Source organism: Pleurodeles waltl, chromosome 4_2, assembly GCF_031143425.1.
Source record: "Pleurodeles waltl isolate 20211129_DDA chromosome 4_2, aPleWal1.hap1.20221129, whole genome shotgun sequence".
NCBI classification, from domain to species: Eukaryota; Metazoa; Chordata; class Amphibia; order Caudata; family Salamandridae; genus Pleurodeles; species Pleurodeles waltl.
In genome coordinates this window covers 83,000,069-83,015,253 of record NC_090443.1, presented here as the reverse complement: position 1 = coordinate 83,015,253, position 15,185 = coordinate 83,000,069, and positions in this window count along the sequence as shown.

The window sequence follows — 15,185 nt, the reverse complement described above, 5'->3', positions numbered from 1 at the left end:
GCAAATGCCAGAATACAGATAATTGAACCAGTACTGCATAAGGTGGTCACAGCTAAGAGTTCTCCTGTTGCATTTTCTGGGGAGGACCAGCGAGCCACCATAGTCAAAGCCCACGTGGCTCTCCCCTAGACTGTAGTAACATGCTATACTTGGACAGGCATAGAAATTCATATCTATATTGAAACTCGAAATAATTGCTGCATAAAATAGCATTTGGAGCTTCCTAAAAAGATGTTAGCACTTCCTTTGCCAAGCAGATTGCTTGTGGTCAGTATTTCTCCTTAAAGGACTATGATGCTCTGACTTTGGCTAATCCTCTCTGAAAAAAATATGGGGTAAATTTAAAGTTTGAAGGATGGGTTACTCTGTCACAAACATGAGGAGGGGTGTCATTTTCCGCCATATTACAAGTGCAGTATACATACATGCCAATAGCCCTGATTCGGCTTTATGCTGGCTGTCTCGGGCCGGCTGTCTCGGGCCTGAAACTGCCTCTGCTTCAATAGTAGTCTATGGGGGAAATACATTCTCCTGATTATTATTTTTTTTTAATCTCCCACTTACCGCTTCTAAAATATTGTCATGTATGCATTATATTCTATGGCATTTCTAATAAGATCGACAAATATACGACATATTTGTCACTCACTTGCCTACTTACAAGCTTAACCCTGACATGCTGCTGTGCAGCTGTTCCATTGCTTTAAGGGCTTGAAAATGTGGGACGCTTTCTCAGTGCACAGTTACCCCCTTTTACAGCGCTGTCTGCGCTCTGGTTTCCGTGACAGACACCCTTCCCAACAATAAGTGCCCTTTCAAGGATGTGCATGAGTCTTCTGGGCAGTATGTCTGCCAGTGCAGCTCCTGGAAGCGCCTGCTCACTCCCCGCCTCTGGTTTGTGTAGAGACTATTAATACAGCCTCACACTGACAGGCCCTCTGCTGATTGTACAGTTTATCTCGCTTATTCTTTTTTATTTAGCTTTAATTAGCAACAGATGTGTCCTATTCTGCCATATTTGTATGCTGGGTACAGTCTGATCCAGCTGACTTTCAGACAGGCTTACCATAGCTTCCAAAAGCAAGGTTTTCGTCCTTTTATCAGTAACGTTGCCTCTTTGTCACCATATTTAAATATATTCTTCGCAGTATATAAATGTTTGTATATTTATATAGATGTGTGAATGCAGGTGTGTGTGTAAGTACATATTGCAGAGGTGAACTCACTTTTCTATATTTATGGTTCACATGCTGAGTCCATAGTAAATGTATTTTTCGTTTTAATTAATGACTTTCACAAGTTTAACGAATCTGCACATTTCTAACGATTTTTTAAAAATGTTCCTTAGTTCCCCATTTAGCACAAACTGGCAAAGAAAAAACTCTTACGTGTGTGCGTTTGAAAACTGTTGATTTTTCCTTTATAGTATAGTTAAACGTTAAGGAGAGGTTTACATTAAACCTGGTATGGACAGCCAGTGGTTAATATGTAACACAATAAGTGTCGAGGCCCGAACGTTTCGTCCAGAATCCCCAGCTAGTGCTGTCTAAGGTCGGGGAGCTGAATACCAATGCTATGTAGTCTTGATTCCATCTCAAGCCTCTTTCATCCACCCACGCCCTGCTACTTTATATCAGTGTTGCAGGTTCTTTTTTATCCCTGCTTTCTTCCTATGTAACCGTTTTTTTGTCTTTCTATTCCACTTTCCTTCCCCCTTTTGTGTTTCTCTCTGTTGTTCTGGGTGAAAGTCTGATGGGTAAAAATAAGTGCCTGCCACCAAAAATGAGTGCCATTGCCATTGGCTTATTTTAAGTACTGCCTGAGAAGGATTAGGGGCCAGATGTAAAAAGTGATTAAGGAGTCTCAAAACCTTAACTACATGGCTTGGGACCGCTAAATCGCTTTTTCTGATTTAATAACACCATTTTGTGATTCAGAATATCTTTTCCGAATCATAAATTTGTGCAGAGTCCTTTACCCAATCAAAGTTTTTATGAGACATGTTAAGGGTGGGCATTCCTTCCAAATCGTGAATTAATAAAGCAAGGATCAATGGTTAGTGACTATAATTCTGGTTGCAAACCATCGATCTGTTACCAACTCCTAAGCTAGGGTCGTAACAGATTCGCAAGAGGTAAGAGATCACATTTGGATCCTCTTGCCCCTTGGGAATCGCTGTGGCATCTTCAGGGGGTATTAGGCAGTTTGTTCTATGAGCCCCCCTCAATTCTCTACTTTGTGAAATGATCTATTTGTTCAAAAATCGGTTCACAGAATCACGTTTGCAAAAAGTCTGTGTGCAATTTGTCATCAAACAGAAACTTAAATAAGTCCTCATTGAACATTTTGGCCTCACAGTAGGCTCTTGGCATCACTGATACAGGCCATTTGTCCAGGGCACTTGCACTACTGTGCCTTGCTGAGGTTGAAGATCGACAAAGGGGTTTGTCCTACTCGGATGAAGTCCTTCTATCCCAGGAGACCAGGACAGAAATTCCCTAGTGACTTGACAAATAAAGGCCTGAAATGGCCAAACAATGTTCAAATCGACTTCTGTCAAGGTGACTGAGTCAGATGCCAGACTACTAGGTTGAGGTGCTGCCTGTGCAGAGGTAGCCACATGTAGATGAGGGTGAGAACAGGGGGCATTAGTCCCCAGATAAGTTATGCCTCCACATCAGCTGCCTGGAACTTCAGGCACAATTTCCTGTGATCCATTGCTTCATGAAAGACAGGGTAAATTGATGTGCCTTCCTCAGAGTCAACGATACCTCAGTGGTGAGGTACGTCAATCACACAGGACAAACCAAATCGTGGATGCTGTTGGAGTTGGCCAATGATTTTTGGCACTTATACCTGGAAATGGGAATATCAATCAAAGTGAAGTACCTACTGGGAAAAGCAAATATGATAGGGGTCTGGCATCCGTTGCTCTTGTGGGATGCCAATGGAGGAAACTGTATGTCTTGGAATTCCAGTGTATATTAGAAAGATAGGACCCTGCTCATAATTATGTTAATGTTAATTGGTAAGCGCTCGTTCACCATAGGTTTCTTGAGGCTGAACCGGTAACAAGAAGAAGGTGCAAGGAAGAGGAGAAGCTGCAGTGGGAATGCTTGTCTGAAAAGCCATATTTTAAGCTTTTTACGAAAAAACATTACATTAGATTTGTGATAGATTTGGTCAGGAAGAGTGTTCTAGGCTGAAGACACCTTCATCAAAAAGATGTGTCCTGCTAAGCCAGAGGAATCTTTGTAATTAATAGTGTGACTTGAGTGCATCCTGAAATTTGGAATATCAGTCTGGCTGCCTCATTATGAATGGTTTGGAGTCTCTAAGGAATGTATTTGGGTAACCCTAAATAGACTACGTTGGCATAGTCCAATCTATATATGATGACTGCAATTATTTTTCAAACAATTTTCAAGGTGAATATACATTTGGATATACCGCCTTTATTTGTAGCTTCAGGGTAATTTGGAATCTACAAGGAGTCCTACGCTATTTGCCATGACTTTAGGATCCGGCACTGAGCCCATTTCTAAGACCTGTAGTGTTGGCTCCAATGTGAGATATTACTAAGGACATCAGTTTGTTTTGTCCATATTAAGTTGTAGGAGGTTATGACTCATCCAATTTGCAGTAGAATGCATGGATCTTAGAATTAGGTTGGGATGATGATGCTCTGCCTAGGAGAAATCGGAGTTGAGAATTATCAGCATAGTTATAACGCCTACAGCCCCTGCAGGCCTACAGTCCCTCCTGTATTAATGGCTCAGCATAAATGTTGAGAAGGTGAGGAGACAAGGAAGATCCCTGCGGGACTCCACAGTCCCTGCCCTGTGTTTTTAAAGAGTAACTTGCTAACTGAACCGCTTGAGCGCAGTCTGATAAGCCAGATTGGATCCAGCTCAGAGCAGACCCTTGAAATCCAGTCTTTTTTATATGGTTAATTAATATTTTATGATCGCCTGTGTCAAAAGCGGTGGACAGATCTAAAAACACCAGGTCTGACATCTTCCCCAGGTCATCGACCCATGTTAAGTCATCAGCTACTAACAGGATGACTGTCTCAGTGCTATGCATGGGGTGGAAGCCTCCTTGAAGGAGATGCAAGATTTAGAATATTGTAGATGTTTACAGACTTCTTAGGCCATGTGGGCCTACATGATTTTTGCTAGATATGTGAGAAACAATATTGGCCTGTGGTTATTTAGTATATTGGGATCTTTCTCCTAGCTTCTTAATGAGATGAATGACTACAGTGTCCTTGAAGTCTTGAAGCACAATGCCTTGTTTGAGAGATTTCCTAAGTAGGCGACACAGGGGTTCTCTGACCACTGGTGTTACAGAGTTCAGCTATTCTGGCAGACAAGGTGGAATGATGAACCAGATGTCACCTTAATCACGAGGTCTAACAATTACCTCTTATCGATTTCATTAAAAGAGGTTAACAATTTGAGGTTCCTCTTTGTTTTATAAACTGGTGAGCCTGCTCCACTAGTGTTAATGCCGTTTTAGATTAGTGTATATTTTCAATAAAAAATGTATTAAGGTTGTTACAAAATTCTTAGGTGGAGTTGAATTTGGCAGCAAATGTTTCTTTTTGTATGTTATTGGCTTTGTGAATTGTATCTGTGTAGTAGGAGCATTTTACACGGATTAATATGTTTTTATATGCTATTAGTCCCTACAGCCTCCAGCCCGGCAGCTATCACTAGGCCGCCCATGGAATTTTGACCCCGCCCACCACCATGGTTTCCGTGGTTTCTGTACTGCCACGGAAACCAAGGCGGTAGGCACTATCAGTGCCAGGGAATTCCTTCCCTGGCACTGATAGTGGTCTCACCGGCCCCCTCCGCAGTGTTCTCCCTCACCCTCCCCCTCCCACTCCTGACCCCCCATTTACACACATACACGCACATACATACACACCCATACACACATGCATACACACAATCACCCACGCATGCATACATTCATACACACTCACAGCAACACTCACGAACATACATCCAGTCACACACGAACTCATACGACACAACATGCACGTACACACATACCCACTCATGCACACACGCATTACACACGAGTGCACGCATTCACACACAGTCACACACACACCCACACACGCACACAACACCCCCACCCACCTCCCCTGTCGGAGAACCCTGCAGGGGGTCCTCCAGCAGTAGACGGGACATGGCGCTGCTGCCAGCAGCAGCGTCCGCCATCAGAAACACTGCCAGGCCGTATCATGGGACATGATACAGTAGGTGGTGTTATGCTGGCGTGGGGCTGCTGCTGGCAGCAGCGCCACCTCACCGACATGACCGTAGCCAAAATTCCACTAGCCTTCTGGCGGAATTCCGGCTACGGTCATTGTTCCATGGACAGCCGGTAGCCACTGCGACATTATGTTGGCGGCTGTCGCCGTGGCGGTAGGCAGCATTTGCCGCCAATCTTAAAATGAGGGCCTGAATGTTTTATCGGAACTGGTCAATCAGGCAAAATCTATCAGATTGCCTTGGTTGCAAACAAACTGACTCACCACCACCCATTATACTGCAACTTACTTAATGAAATCAGGCTTGTCAATCCTCTGGCACGCAGGTGTTCACAACCCTGGGATGTGAATAAAGTTTTGACTCTCTCCTGTTCTTGGCCAATGGCACTGGTCTGTCTATGAAGCAACTGTTTTGCAAATTCATCATATTGCTATGCCTCGATTCATGTCACAGGGTAATGGATGGCGAGGATTTGGATTTTCCTGGAAGGTATTTTTCCCAAATGGGGTGCCATCTATGGTGTTTACGATGTCCAAGTCCAACACTTGGATAGTTTCTTATCCAGCCTTCGTGACAACCCCAAATAATGCATAGTCAGAAAAAGCTCATGATGGCACCCACTCCATGAGCCCACCTGAGAGGAAGATTCTTGCCCCACTGTACTCTGGAAACCGTTGTACAGGCGTCATCGAGCATAGGCTGCACATAGTGCACTGTAACCAGGTCCAAACATTTATACTGTACCAAGTCCAGCTGCGACCGGCAATTGCCCCGAGTGCAGCTCCAGTGTGTTTCCCGAGGTAAGTGTGCCACTTCTCAAGACGCCTTCTAGAACGTGAAGGCTTCAGTCGACTGATTCATATGCCTTTCATTAGTGAGTCTAAGATCGGAGCAGAGTCAATGATTTTAAGTTCTGAAGACAAGCAAAGTTAGTTGCCCCCACATGGCCTTACGCTCTCCTGACAAGGCATTAGCATTTTGAGACCCGACCAGCATTACTTCAATTTTGTTAGCATTCAAATGTGCCAGATGACACTCATCCAGTTTTATATTTTCTCTACAAGATCGTTCAAGATCTGAGTATCATGCTAAATGTTTACCACACCGCAAACACATTCAACTATAAACACTGCTGTACTTTTAAGGGTGAAATATTCCATTATGGACACTCAACCATATCAGGCTCCTGGTTCAGGCTTAGCGTTGTGAACAGGAGACAGTGCACTCTCACCGGCAGAACCACAGTAGAACCACAATGATCCAATATAGCCCAACGCTGCAATTTCTAGCAGTTGTGTCTGTCTTGCAAGCTTCTTTAGAGGATAAGTGGAATCAGACAAAGATGCACCACACGGGTCCAAGGTCCCTAAAATTCGGGCTTCTGTGGCATGAGGTAAAGCACAGAAGGTGCTCTAACTGCACAAGTGCAACAGAAGAACTCTTCCTTTCATATGAATTGGTGAAAAAAACTGGAACTAAATCTTGAGGGACAAACACGGCTGAACGTATGAGAGGACTGTGCATGCATATGTGGTCCTAACGCAGTAGAGCTTGGACACTGCTTCCGGCACGGGCGGCCCTCGCAGGCAGCAACTGCAGCCTGTGCTGCACTTCTTCAACGCAGGGTGCATCACAGTAGTGCTGAAAGTGCACCATCAAAATAACACCAACCTCTAGGCCAAGAATGTGTTCAATAATCGAGGCAACAGGACACTTTCCCTTTCTGCATCTCTATACCGTGTAACTGTTGCTTCTTACATTCTTGTGGCAAATTAGGCCTTTGTCAGTTTTTTTAAGGAGTGTTAATGTTAACCCATTAGCAACTAGGTGCTGTCATTTGCAGCTGAAGGACTACCTCTGCCCTCTTTCCCACTTGGCTGTAGTGTTTAACCTGTAATTGTCTACAAGAAAAAAGGAAGAAAGCTAGGAACTACATTTCATTTTCAATTTCACACGCTGTGCTTTGGCACTTCAGGACAGATCATTCCATCATCTGTTTCTTGTTTTTTTTTAAACAGTATGTTGCGATGGGAGCTTTTAGTTTTGATGTAAACAGTTTCATAATGGACTCAATCCCACAACATACAATGGACTATTCACTAAAATGCCAGGACTTGCCACTTGTCAGCTATGCTTACAAATTTTACAAAGTTGACTACTTCATTTAAAAAAATGCTTGTTTCACGCATAAATACAAAAATAAACTCTGTGCACATACTCTATCAGGGTTCACTATTTATCTCACATCATGTATTAAAAGAAGCATTGGAAATGTGAGTCCTTTTTTTCTTATGTGTACTAGAAAGTTTCATACCACGCTTCACAACACAATAAAGGTACAATATATATAGAGGCAGCATAACTTTCCATAACACAAGCAATAAGTCAAGGATAGACAGCAGTAGCAGAAGGAATAGAACACAATTCTCTCAGACCTACAGGACAGGTACAAAACAGATAGCTAACATACAGTAGAAGGGGTGAGAGGAGATAGACTGTTGTATGATTTGCAGACACATACGAGGAGTGCAAACTCCTGGAGGAAACAACCAAACCTCTTATGGAATGTATATACGTTCAAATACTCCTAAAAGATCATGAACACTCACCTACCCCGTGTTGTATGTTTCAGCAGTGGATTCTATATCTTGAACTTGGAAGCATTCAAGTGTACTACTGTTCACTGGGTGTATGTCTCCTAGTTATGTGTTCCCTTTTTTCATCGTGGCTGTCACTTATGTCAACGTTTGTGTTCCGCCTTTGTTAAACTATCAAACAAATATTAAAATGTATGTGGGTGAGCTAAAATATTGTTTACGGGTGTCTATTTACCACAGGATTAAAAAGAGGAGGGAACGAGCAATTACCCTATTTCTGTTTTCCTTCAACATGTTTTAGTGCTCGAATATTGTCACTGTGGGATCTGGCATCTTCCCCAGGAATATAGGTATTTCACATGCAATATTGTGAAACAGCCCACCACTCCCCTTCACAGGGTATGTTCACCAGCCTCAAATGGGGGAGGGTCAAAGGGGGAGTGGGGCGAGCAGGCATATTTCCTATAGTCCCACTTCTTGAAGAGGCCTTGCAATGTGCTTTTGGCAAGACAGTCAGCACGTGCACCATGTTTTGCAGGAGATTCACTGTAATTGTAGCCTGCTCTATAAAGTAAGTTATGCCCACACTGCCAAGTCACTCTTGCAGCCTAATGAGTGTGGGAAGTGGGAGTTCATAGGCCTTGAGAAGGCAAATAACGCATTCAACAGCAAAGCATCTCTTGCCTCGCTACCAGCTGCAGTAGTGCAGTTGTAGTGAGGCAGTGATGGCCATTTTTCAAAATTATGAGCAGCCCCATCTTTGTTGCATCCTATTTGTAGAAGCAGTGCTATGGAGGCTGAGGAGAACACCTTTTAGCTCATCCTGAACCTACTGCAAGTGTCACTGACTGCCACTTATTCATAGGTGAGGTACACACTTTCCGTAAAAAAATTATTTTGGATTGTTTCACTTTAAGACTTTAGATTATATCACTGCACTGAGTGGCCTTTATTAGGATTAGTGAACTGCAAACTTGCTACTGTGACAGTTTTATTAATGACTGAAAATCAAGCCACTTTGTAGGAAGCTGGCTCAGTGGATATACTATACCAAAGTGAGGTATAGTGTGCACAGAATCCAGGGATTTCCCAGATGAATTAGAGGCTGAAGTAGATAATACTAATGCTTTCCTTTGTGGTAGTATGGTCGAGCAGTTATGCTTATCAGCCAGTGCAGGCTTTGCCCCTGACTTTACAATAAATCCAACAGTGGCATCAGTGTGGGTTTATTGAGCTGAAAAGTTTTTTGATACCAAACTTCCCAGTCTTCAGTGAAGCCATCATGGAGCTGTGGAGTTTGTAATGACAAACTCCCAGCCTGTGCACTCAATATGGCTACACTGCACTGTGAATGTCTAAAAAATGACTTAGACACTTTAGGGGGATATTGCTCATGCAGCTGTGCCCTCACCTGTGGTGTAGTGCACCCTTCCTTAGGGCTCTAATGCTTGCTAGAGGGGTGAATTACCTATGCCACAGGCTATGGTTTGTGGGCATGGCACCCAGGGAGGGATGCCATGTCGACTGTACCTTTTTCTCCCCCACCAACACATACAACCTGCAATGGCAGTGTGCATGTGTTTGGTGAGGGGTCCCTTAGAGTGGCACAATACACGCTGCATCCCTTAGGGTCCCTCTCTGGCCACAGGGACACTTGTACCACTGGTACCTTTCACAAGGGACTTGCCATATTTGTGGAAGCAATGGTACAGTTTAGGGAAAAAACACAGGTGCTGGGGGCTGGTTAGCAGGATCCCAGCACACACTTACTCAAGTTAGCATCAGATATGAGGCCGAAAGAGGGGAGGTAATCATGCCAAAAGAGTCACTTTTCTTCACAACTCCCTCCCAAACGAAAGAGGATGAGACTAACGTTTCCCAAGAGAGTCTCTATTGTCTAAGTGGAAGAAACTGGACAGTCCATCTGCACTGGCATGGGCAGTCCCAGGTCTGTGCTCCACTGTAAAGTCCATTCCCGGTAGAGAGATGGACCACCTCAAAATTTAGGTGTTAGACCTGACAGCCTTATGGTGGTAATCCCCCAATTTTGTTGCCTTCCTCCCACCACCTTTCTGACACTGTTTTTTCTGGTTTTAGGACTCTGCACACTTTACCACTGCTAACCAGTGCTAAAGTGCAAATGCTCTCTCACTTAAATATAATAACATTGGTTCATTCCAAATTGACATATTATATTTACTTTTAGGTCCCTGGTAAAGTGCACCACGTGCCCAAGGCCTATAAATTAAATGCTACTAGTGAGCCTGCAGCACTGATTGTGCCACCCACAAAAGTAGCTGATACCCATGCCTCAGGCCTGCCATTGCAGGACTGTGTTTATAGTTTCACTGCCACTTTGACTTGGCATTTAAAAGTACTTGCCAAGCCTTAAACACCAGTTTTTCTACATATGTCACCCTTAAGGAAGGCCCTATGTAACCCATAGGGCAGGGTGCTACGTAGGTAAAAGGCCAGGCATGTACATATGTGTTTTATATTTTCTGGTAGTGAAAAACTCCTAAATTAATTTTCCAATACTGTGAGGCCTGCTCCTTTAATAGACTAGCATTAGGCCTGCCCTCATATACTTTTTGTGTGGTAGATCCTGATCTGAAAAGGGTAACCAGTTCATATTTAGTATGGCCAGAATGGTAATAGAAAATCCTGCTTATTGGTTAGTTTGGATTTTATATTACTGTTTTAGAAATGCCACTTTTAGAAAGTGAGCATTTCTCTGCACTTAAAACCATCTGTGCCTTACAGCCTGTCTCCAATCAACATCTGGCCTGTGCTGGTTGACATTTCCCTTGGGCATTTCACCCAGACAACCACAAACACAGAACCACTCAGTCTCAGTCACATCTGCTTATCATCTCCATACTGTATGGGTCTTCCTGGGCTAGAAGGGGGGAGGGCCTGACACTTACATTTCAAAGGCCAGTGGCCTTCCCTCACTCAAAGGACTGATAACCCCCCGACAGGGACCCTGGCAGACAGGACTGGGCTGAAAAGGGAACTTGTGCACTTCAAAACCAGTCTTCGAAGTCTCCCCCACTTCAAAGGCATTGTTGGGTATATAAACTGGGTCTCTGACCCCACCAACGCAGACATTTCTGGACCTGCATCTGAACTCTGTCAGAAGACCTGCCCAGCTGCCCAAAGGACTCTCTGGACTGCTTTGCTGAGAAGAACTGCTGCCCTGCTGTTGCCCTGCTGCCCTACTGGCCCCTGACTGTGCTGGAAGAACTCTTCCCTCCCCCAAAAGTGCTCTCCAAGGGCTTGGATTGAGCTTGCCTCCTGTTTTGAAGTCTCAGGGACTCCAAAGACTTCAACTGCTAGCTTTTTGCTTGTACCCAACTCCAGCGACTCTGGACTGACTTCAGTGATGCCAGCAACTCCGCAGCCTGCTCCCGCTTCATGGACCTCGCTGTACACAACGACCGTGGACTGCAATGCAAGTCCGACGTTGCCACGACTCCACTGACGTCCCTCAGGGTCATCGCAATTCTGTGAAGTCGACACATCACGTCCTGAAGGACCAGAACCAGAGACCCGCCAGGTCACAAGGAATCAACGCATTGCGGACAAAGTTGCATCATCTCACCCTGCATCCAGACAGAACCAATGCCTCTCTTCCACCTGCTTCACAGTGCAGAACTGATGCCTCTTTCCTCAGAAGCCGTAAGGGACTGACGCCACACTGACTCCACCGAGGCCTCTTTCCGACTCCATGCAACGTCCTTGTTCTTTGTTTTCAAAAGGTACTGTACCTGGGGGTCTGTGTGACTCCGTGACCGCCACCGGTAGTGTCAGATTGTTGGGAACGACTTAATCAAGGACACCATGATAACCCCAGTAGGAGCTATTGTGTTTCTAGGCACATTAGTTGGATTTAATCGTTAAATTGATAACTTTGCTTGTGTACAATGGATTTTCATTGTTTCAATGATATTTTATTCAGATAAATATTCTCTATTTTTTTAAACCTGTGTGGTGACTTTCTGTTGTGTTGTCAAGTGTTATGGTATAAGTTCTGCACAAATACCTTACACATTGCCTTCGAGGGTAAGCCTGACTGCTCTGTGCCTGGCTACCGGAGGGTGGGCACAGGATAATTTGGATAGTGTTGTGACTTACCCTGACAAGAATTGTGGCCCCTACTTGGACAAGGGTAAATACCTCTGCCACCTAGAGACCCCATTTCTAACATTAGGGTTCTCGCCTTTCTTCTGCATAGGCCATCTGAGAGGTCTGTGGTTAGTTTGAACAATAAAGTGAATACCAAGCAAGTATGGTCCCAACTTCTTCAGGGACCAAACCACAGCAAATGCAACCCTCTCAATGGCACTCCAGTACTTTTCTCTGGGGAGCAACCTCCTGCTAATGAAAGCACTAGGTTGGTCACGGCCGTCATCATTGGTTTGGGACAGGACTGCGTCTATTCCATGTTCAGAGGCATCTGTCTTCACAATGAACGGCTTAGAGTAGTCTGGAGCTTTGAGATCTGGTCCTGAGCACAGTGCCTCTTTCAGGGAGTCAAAGGCCTTTGACAACTAACCATCCAGTTTACATCTTCTTGGCGGTAAGTTCTGTGAGGGAAGTCACAATGGACCCAGATCCCTTCATAAACCTCCTGTAATATTCACTGAAGCCAAGGAATGCCCTGACTTTAGTCTTGGTGGTAGGAGCTTCAGATTCTTGAATTGTCTGGATCTTGGGCTGTAAGGGATGCACCTGGCCTCAACCTACACGTGGGCCCAAGTATACAAAAGTGCCCTTCCCTATCTGGCATTTGGATGCCTTAATAGTGAGTCCTGCAGATTGCACGGCCCGCAAAACCTCCCCAAGGTGGACCAGATGGTCCTGCCAGGTGGAGCTAAAGACAGCATTCTCATCTAGATATGCTGCACTGAAGGTCTCCAATCCAGCAATGACTTCATTCACAAACCTTTGGAAGGTGACAGGGGCATTCTTTAAACCAAAGGGCATAACAGTAAATGATAGTACCCATCAGGTGTGGAGAATGCTGTCTTTTCTTTTGCTCCTGGTGCCATTCGAATTTGCCAGTAAGCTGCTGCAGTTATGACAAAAGTGTTGAGAAACTTTGCTGCACCTCAGCTCATCAGCTCTGGGTATGAGGTGTGCATCTGTTGTGGTGATAAAGTTGAGACCTCTGTAGTCCACACAAAACTTAATTTCTTTCTTTCCACTCTGGAAATGAGGCTTGGGTACTAAGACCACTGGGCTAGCCTAGGGACTGTCTGAGGGTTAAATAACCCCTAAATCCAGCATCTTGTTGACCTCTACTTTGGTGTTCTCCTTAACTTGATCAGAGTGCCTACAGATCTTGGATTTGACAGGCAAGCTGTCTCCAGTGTCCACATCATGGGTACACCAGTGTGTCTGTCCAGCGGTTAAGGAGAAGAGCTCTGCATACTGCTGCAGGAAATGCTTGAAGTCATCCTGCAGTTGGGCAGTGAGAGTGTCTGAGTAGAAAACTCCATAAACTTACCCATCTTTAGGACTGCAAGAAAGGAGGTCAGAGAAAGGTTTACTCTCTGATTCCTGATCCTCATCAGTAACCATCAGCATGGTTATATCAGCCCTGTCACAGAAAACCTTGAGGCGGTTCACATGGATCACCCTTTTGGGTGTCCTGCAAGTGCCCAGGTCTACCAAGTAGGTGATGTCACTTTTCTTTTCTAGGCTAGGGAAAGGGCCACTCCATCTGTCCTGAAGTGCCCTTGGAGCCATAGGTTCCAGGGCCCACACCTTCTGTCCGGTGTGAACTCCACCAGTGCAGTCTTTTGGTCAAATCACTTATTCTAGAGCTGTTGGCTGGCCTCAAGGTTTTTGGAGGCTTTTTCCATGTATTCTGCCACCCTGGAATGCACGCCTAGTACATAATCCACCACATCTTGCCTAGGTTCGTGGAGCGGTGTCTCACAACCTTCGTTTACAAGAGCAAGTGGTCCCCTTACAGGATGGTCAAACAGAAGCTCAAAGGAGGAAAACCCTGCTCCCTTCTGAGGCACGTCTTTGTAGGTGAAAAGCAGGCATGGCAAAAGCACATACCATCTCCTTTTGAGCTTTTCAGGGAGTCCCATGATCATGCTTTCCAATATCTTGTTAAACCTCTCAACAAGTCCATTGGTTTATGGGTGATAAGGTGTTGTGAACTTGTAGGTTACTCCACACTCATTCCACATGTGTTTTAGGTAATCTGACAGGAAGCTAGTATCTCTGTCAGAAACCACCTCTTTAGGAAACCCTACCATGGTAAAGATACCAGTGAGGGCATTTGCTACTGCAGGGATTAGTAGACCGAAGGGCAATTAGTTCAGGATACCTGGTATCATGATCAACTACTACCAGTAGTTATTGGTTTCCTGAGGCTGTGGGTGGTGCAAGTGTACAAACTATGTCCACACATTCCCTTTTAAAGGGAACCCCAACCATTGGTAGTAGAATTTCAGGGGGCCTTTGAGTGGCTAACTGCCTTACTACTGGCTTGGCAGGGGACAGAGGAGCTGCAAAACCCTTCCACCTTTTGAGAAATGTGGGGCCGGTAGAAATGGCTGACTAGCCTATTCCAAGTTTTGGTTTGCCCAGATGCCTAGCTACGGGAATGTCATGGGCTAGTGTGAGGATGAATTCCCTGAGCTGTTGAGGCACTACCACTCTCCTAGTGGCACCAGGTTTTGGGTCTCTGGCCTCAGTGTACAGAAGTCCTTCTTCCCAATAGACCCTTCGGGAGCCACGTACATCTCCTTTCTCCTGTGCAGCAGCTTACTGTTGCAGGCGTTTAAGAGTAGGACAGGTCCTCTGCCCCTGGCACAGAGGGCCCCCCCTGGGGCAAAGAGCTCAACCTGGTAAGATTCAACTTCCATTGGCTCACTTCCCTGTGGGGTTGGTAAGTCCTCTTCCTGAGAAGAGGGGTCTGGGCTTTTTGCTGTATAGAAACTAGTACCCCAGTTCTTGCATTTTTCTAGGAAGGTTGGGCCATTATTATAGGCTCCATCACTTCTTTTTCACCCTGTGCTCTGCTTTGTGCTCCGGTTTTTACACACAACACCTCAGGGAGTTCAGCATGGCGGCATGGGTTTTTAATTCTACCTCAGCCCATTCTGAGGACTCCAGGTCATTCCCTAACAGACATTCAACTGGAATTGCAGAAGAGACCACTACCTGTTTCAGGCCAGTAGCCCCTCCCATTCTAAGGACACCATAGCCATGGGATGGACCTTAGTTACAATATCAGCATTTGTAACTGGATATGTTTGGCCAGCCACGTGCTGTC